This window comes from Nanorana parkeri, unplaced genomic scaffold (assembly GCF_000935625.1).
Source record: "Nanorana parkeri isolate BGI_ZX_2015 unplaced genomic scaffold, ASM93562v1 scaffold34, whole genome shotgun sequence".
NCBI classification, from domain to species: Eukaryota; Metazoa; Chordata; class Amphibia; order Anura; family Dicroglossidae; genus Nanorana; species Nanorana parkeri.
In genome coordinates, this window is record NW_017306302.1 from 519,496 (window position 1) to 526,463 (window position 6,968).

Sequence of the window (6,968 nt, forward strand, 5' to 3'; positions counted from 1 at the left end):
GACTCTGGGGCTAAGACAAGTTTTAGGGCCCAGTTAGTCCCGAAATAAAAATCCATCAGAGATAATAGGACTGATTTCCAAACTCCACAACACAAACAGAGCAATCACTCAGATTTATTTTATAGCTACTTTTCTTGGGTCCTCGTCTCATTAATTCATGTCAATCTTATCTCTTCAGCTCCAGTGTAGTAATACATTAATTATCCCGTGTAATACGTATTCCCAGGCCAGACTCTGCACGTGTGACCATTTTCATTATATGGACCATTTATGTATCATGTGCCATCTTTAGCAGTTGTGGACATTGGACCATGCATGCCTCACACAGCCCAAAAAACTTCAGGGCATGTGTAGTACACCATATCCTTCTACCGTGCTGCTGCTCTCCCCTCCTATTTTCGGTAAACTCCTGGCTGTCAGAATGACACCTGTGCTGTATAAACACAGCAACTATTACAGCCGCTGCTGCTGTCAAAAAGCAGACTTTTAGACACAGAGGGACATTTCTCAAGCAAATTAGCAACATAGTTAGTGCATAAACTGTCCATTCCAATCAGCAGGGGATCTATGAACAGATTCCTTGCTAATCAGAGCAGTATGGAATGGATGTTCCCATTGTGACATCCATGTTTGTTAAGTTTTTTTTTCCCCCCCCCCTTATTGAACCCATGTTAGGACTTCTGGGAAGTCGAATGTTAGTGCACATTTATCTCTTTACCTCCCATCCGTCCCATTCAGGTCCAGCAACTCTGTTTCATGTATTAATTCAATCCCAGTCCAACTATAGAGCAGCCAAAGGAGGAATTTATTCCTCAAGCGGTTACCTTGTAATAAGTCTGTTGCATGATCCTTGTCACTGCTCCAGTTAAAGGAGAACTATGGGGTCAGTGTTTTTCCCCATAGTTCTCCTTAGGGTAACGGGAGGACACAAACTAGCATCCTCCCGTTACCCTAAGCTCAGTATACGGCGAGCTACAGCTCGCGGTATACTGAGACGCCGGAGCGTATCCCGATGTAGATGACGGGATCCGCCCAGCTGCGTGAGTGACAGCTGGCTCTGCCGATCTAGAGGCAGAGCCAGCTGTACCCGCCCCCTCCCCCGTCCGTTCTGCCAGTCAGCGCTGGCAGATCGGAGCGGGGAGAGGGGAATCCAGCCCCTCCCCCTGTCACGGCAGAGAGCCGTGACAGGATCGAGAGGCGATCAAACCCGGTATGTGTTCGCTCACCTCCCGATCTACTGAGCCGACCTGTGACAGTCTCATTGTCACAGGTCGGCTAGAACTATGAGGTGAGTGAAAAGCACTCACCTCATAGTTCTCCTTTAAGCACTGCCTCCCTGTGCTACAGAAATGATAAATGTTCACCACGGTGTTTATAAACACTGTTTAGACTCGGGATAGAGAAATACAAAGTTACATTGTATTTACTCTGTTTCATTCATCTTTAGATTAAAGGGATGAGTTTCCATCTGTGTACAATGTCAGTTAAAGCCACCTAACAGGTTTAAATAAAATAAAAAAAAAAAAAAAAAGGAACTTTTTTTTTTTCAAAGGAGAACTATGGGGTTAAGGCTTTTCCCCATAGTTCTCCTTAGGGTAACGGGAGGACACAAACTAGCGACCTCCCGTTACCCTAAGCTCAGTATACCGCGAGCTATAGCTCGCGGTATACTGAGACGCGGGAGCGGATCCCCGACATCGATGTCGAGATCCGCCCAGCTGCGTGAGTGACAACTGGCTCTGCCTATCTAGAGGCAGAGCCAGCTGTACCCGCCCCCTCCCCCGTCCGATCCACCAGTCAGCGCTGTCGGATCGGAGCGGGGAGGGGGGAATCCAGCCCCTCCCCTGTCACGGCAGAGGGCTGTGACAGGATCGAGAGGTGAGCGAACGCCAGTATGTGTTCGCTCACCTCCCGATCTACTGAGCCGACCTGTGACAGTCTCATTGTCACAGGTCGGCTAGAACTATGAGGTGAGTGGAAAGCACTCACCTCATAGTTCTCCTTTAAGTAATGACAAATCTGTTCCCTTGTAAATAGGGACATAGCAGAAATGTAAAAACTGATCTGGTCCATGAGGTATACAGGTGGGAGAGCTAATGTGGTTAATTACCTTCTTAGGGGAGAAGAAATTCAGTTCAGTTGAAGTAGTATTAAACTCACACACTTTGATGAATCCAGATCAAACAAATATACATTGATGAGCAACAAAGTATTTCTTTACATTTTTGCTCAAGCACTTAAGAGTCATCATGTTTCCAAACAGTTCCAACTCTCTCGGCTTGCCTGAACTTCCTGTCCAGTACAAGATCACAAGGGAGAGAGCAGTCTCCAGCAACTGTCCATCTACTAGCTTGGAGAAGAGAGGAAGGTGGAACAGGGAACAAAGAAGTGTCTTGCCTTACTTTGCCTGTGTGTTTGTGGAGACACAGCTTATTAGCACACACAAGGTTGACTCCATAGGACCCTGAAGGGAAAGGAGCCATCCTAAAACATGATGTCAGTGCCAGTGCTCAGGGGACCAGCTGATTCTGCAGGAAACTAAAAATTTTAAACATCAAAAAGCAGTTTCCATTGTAAGTGATTTCATCAGAATTTAAAATAACCTGAAAACATTTTGCCTTTAATCTTTCCTCATAGTTGAGGTCCTCCATGCCTCTTATCAGTTCAGTTTGTTTGGAAAATACTGTAGTTTCTTGTATAAGAGCTACCGACTCTAGAGATAGAGATATGATCCGCCCCTATACAAAGCTTTATGAAGACCTAGTCTGGAATATGCAGTAAAGTTCTAAGCACCAGTTCACAAAAAGGATATTCAGGAATTAGAAAAAGTGCAGAGAAGGTACCAGCTGTCTGAATACAATAGCCAATAGAGGAGATTCACAGTAAACAGCATGGAGAGGAAAATCGAGTGATTTCATGCATGACAACCTTAAGCTTGCAGCACTCATTATTTTGTTTACATTGACATTAATGTTGAATTTTAAATCCTTTGGGGTGTATTTATAAAACGTTCTCTGAGCAAACAGCTCTGTGAACGCCTAAGAAATATGGCCACTAAATGGATCCAAGAAGCATAGAAATTGCTTATAAGTGTTTATAATGCATGGAAAGCAGGATAGAGGTGTTTCATCCAAAAATAGAAAGAAAAAATTTATTTCAGTGCATCTACAGTATCTTTTCATTATTATTCAGTGTCTTGATTGTTAAACTCTTGAATTTTATTTTCTATTTTCATCTACATAATTCACAATAAATTACAGTTACCCATAGGGTCTATTTGTTTCAAGATTTACAAAGACAATCTTTAAAATTAATCTGTGCACTATTAAAGCAACAAATCATTACATTATCATCTCTAAAAAAAACAATATGGCTGTACATCCAAACATATATTAACATTGAACATACCCACACAGTGTTTCCGTGACAATGGTTAGCTGTGATCTACTTTCAAGACCTTTGTGATGTCCTGTAGTATTATTTAAAGGCATATTCCACCTTTTCCCCCCACGTTGGAGCAAAAAATAAAAAGAAACTGCATTTGCCTCCAGCCAGTTGTTTATTGACCTTAACAAGCACTAAGGCTGTTGCAGCTTCTTGGAGCCGCTTAGCCATGGTTTGTGCTATACAACTTTGACGTGAAAGCCATTGACGATAGTCGGTTTGGCAAGCAGACATACAATGACACTGTTTACTTATAGTGTTCACTTTGCATAATATACCCATGGGTTCCTGGCATACATCTTTCACACACCCATCAAAGGTTTGGTACCACACTTTAGAGGTGATATAAGTTGTTTAGGATGATTATTTCCAATAGGTTAAATTATCTTAAGACCTTCTCCTGCCTTCTCTATAGAGGTTGCCACCACTACAGTTTGCTTTTTCTCCCACAAAGCATAGAACTCAACAGATTGTCATTATGAATACCAGCTGTAAGTACACTAGTACTTACACTACTAGTCTTCTGCACTTTCATCACAAGCCTTCCAAGTTCCCACCTGCATTGAAGGAGATCCACTAGTGGTGCCCATTCCCCACTTAAAGGCAATCTATGCTGAGGGAAGAGTATAGGTTGCCATTGTTGACCTCCTTCTGAAAATGCTAGCTGCCTGGCAATCTCTGGCATCAATACTGTTTAAATCACAGGCTTGCAGCCAGTGAGGATAGAACTTCTGTGCTAAATACTTGTATTCAGAAGGATGTCAGAAATAGCTTCCTTTGTGGAAATGCCCTTCCAGATAATGCTCAACTTTCAGGTTTGAATTTCTGAACACTATTGAAAGGTTGCACATGACTGAACAGCTTATACAGTAATTTTAGGGATGGCAGAAAGATAACAAGTGACGCATGTGCAATAGGGGATCGTTAAATTGTCTAGAACATAAATATTCAGCTCCACAATAACACAAGTAAAAAGATGGCATGTTCTGTATAAAAGAGTTGCATTTAATGAAGTGCACTGAGGTTTAGCTCTACAAGGGTTATACTTTGTATCTACTGGGTCCAGTTATATAAATCCAGCACTGAATATTATGTTACATTTCCCTGGGTACATGGTTTCACCTGTATACAAGACCTAAGTGTGTTTGCGGGTAAAATTTTCTGGACTTTGTCTGAAAGTAATCCACGCTGAAGCCAAGGTCCAGTATGTGGGAGTGGAGAGTCCTGCGGTCTTTTAGATCAGAATTGAAGACAGTTTCTTCTAGTCGTCTAATCAAAGCCTGAAGCTCAGTGTTTAGGTTCTGTAGAGCTTCATTTTCACTGCTTAGGATGTTTTTCTCTTTGATGGCCAGGTCACGCTCCCATTTAGCAATATGAATTTTCTCTTCAAGCTCCTCCAGGCTGTCAAGACATAGTTGTATAGACATAAAAATATCATATAGTCTTAAAGTCCAACTCCAGGCTTGGGTCCCCCCTCCCCTTCCCATTTGTAACTGTGAAGCACCCCCATGACTAAGAAAAAAATGTTTCGTTATTACTTACCGATAACGGGATTTCTACGAATCTTCCAGGACAGCAACTTGAGAGATGATTGGCTCCTCCAACAGGAAACACAATTAAAAAAGGTAGTTAAATACCCTCCCACCCCTTCTTACCTCAGTTGTGATAAAAGTATACTACCACCAGTGTTCGAGGTAACACCACACTCCGTACAACCACAAATTAGGGTGGAAAGTAGGCTTGCTGTCCTGGAAGATTCGTAGAAATCCCGTTATCGGTAAGTAATAACGAAACATTTCTCCAAACATCTTCCAGGCCAGCAACCTGAGAGAATCACCAAGTACACCACCAGCAAGCCTACCTTCTCAGGGCGGGACCACTGCTTGAAGCACCTTACGGCCAAACGTGAGGTCCTGTTGCGACAATACCACCACCCGATAGTGCTTCACAAAGGTATCTTGTCTTGACCAGACTGCCGGCTCCACCGATGCCCCAGCTTTTTCTGCCCAAGAGGTCGCTAGAGATCCGGTGGAATCCGCTTTGACAGAAGAAGGCACTACCTGGCCCTCTGAATGGTACACAAACTTATTCACCTCCCTAATCCATCTGGCTAGTGAGGCCCTAGAGGCTTGCAGACCCTTCCTAGGCACTGCATAGAGAACAAATTACTGGATCTTCTGAATGACCTAGATTCCTCCAAATATTTAATTAAACATCTTCTTAGATCTAAAGTGTGAAACTCCCGCTCCTTTGGATTTTGAGGAGAATCGCAAAAAGAAGGCAGCACAATGTCCTATGGTAGCTGGAAGACACCTTGGGTAGGTACAACGGATCTGGTCTCAAAACTACCCTATCCGGCAAAATCAGTAAATAGGGTTCTTTAATAGAAATAGCCTGGAGGTCTCCCACCCTCCTGGCTGACGTAATCGGTAAGAGAAAAAACATTTTCAGCGAGAGCCACTTCATAGAAACCTCCTCCAGTGGCTCAAAGGGCGACTTAGCTAGTCCCCCCAATACCAAGGACAGATCCCATGGAGGGAACGTCTTATCTCGCAACGGCTGAGAACGCTCCGCTGCGACCAGAAATCGCTTTACCAACGGCTCTTCCATGAGCTTCAAATCCAAAAATACAGAGAGGGCCGAAAGCTGAACTTTCAGAGTATTGACTGCCAACTTCTTATCCAGACCGTCTTGTAAAAAATCTAATACAACAGGAACCGATGGTAAAGCGATACTTTTGCGTTTACACCAAGAAGACAAGACCTTCCAGACTTTGCCATATATTTTTCTGGTCACTGTCTTCCGGCTGGACAGGAGAGTCTCAATCACCCTGTCCGAACAGCCCTTCAATTGCAAGAGCCGCCTCTCAATTGCAAGAACTCCGGGTTCGGATGCAGGATCGGCCCCTGACACAACAGATCTCTGCGCTGTGGCAGACTCCAAGGAGGGTGTATTGACCTTATCACAAGCTCCGAAAACCAAGGTCTCCTGGGCCACCATGGGGCCACTAGAATCAGGGTACAGGTTGACCTGCCCAGTTTCTGAGGAACTCGTGGCAGCAGAACCAGAGGAGGGAATGCATAGCCCAGACCGAAATCCCAGTCCTGAGCAAGTGCGTCCACCCCTTTGGAATCCACCTCCCTGTAGAGGGAAAAGATTGGCAACAGTTTCTTGTTGCTGCTGTCTGCAAACAAGTCCACCTCCGGCAGTCCCCTTAAGTTGACTATCTGCCCGATCACCTCCCGATGAAGCTTCCAATTGCCCTGGGAAATGGGCCTGCGGCTCAGAAAATCCACCGTCTGATTGCACACTCCCCTTATTATGTGAACTGCCGAAAGTGAACAATTCTGAGCCTCTGCCCACTGAAAAATCTGCTCTGCGACCTGCATCAACCCCGGGGACCTTGTCCCCCCTTGACGATTGATAGATGCCACCGTCGTAAAGTTGTCGGAGAAAACCCGGAGCTCTCTCCCGACCAACTGTGCCTGAAAGTCCCGCAGAGCCTCCTTCACTGCCGAAAGTTC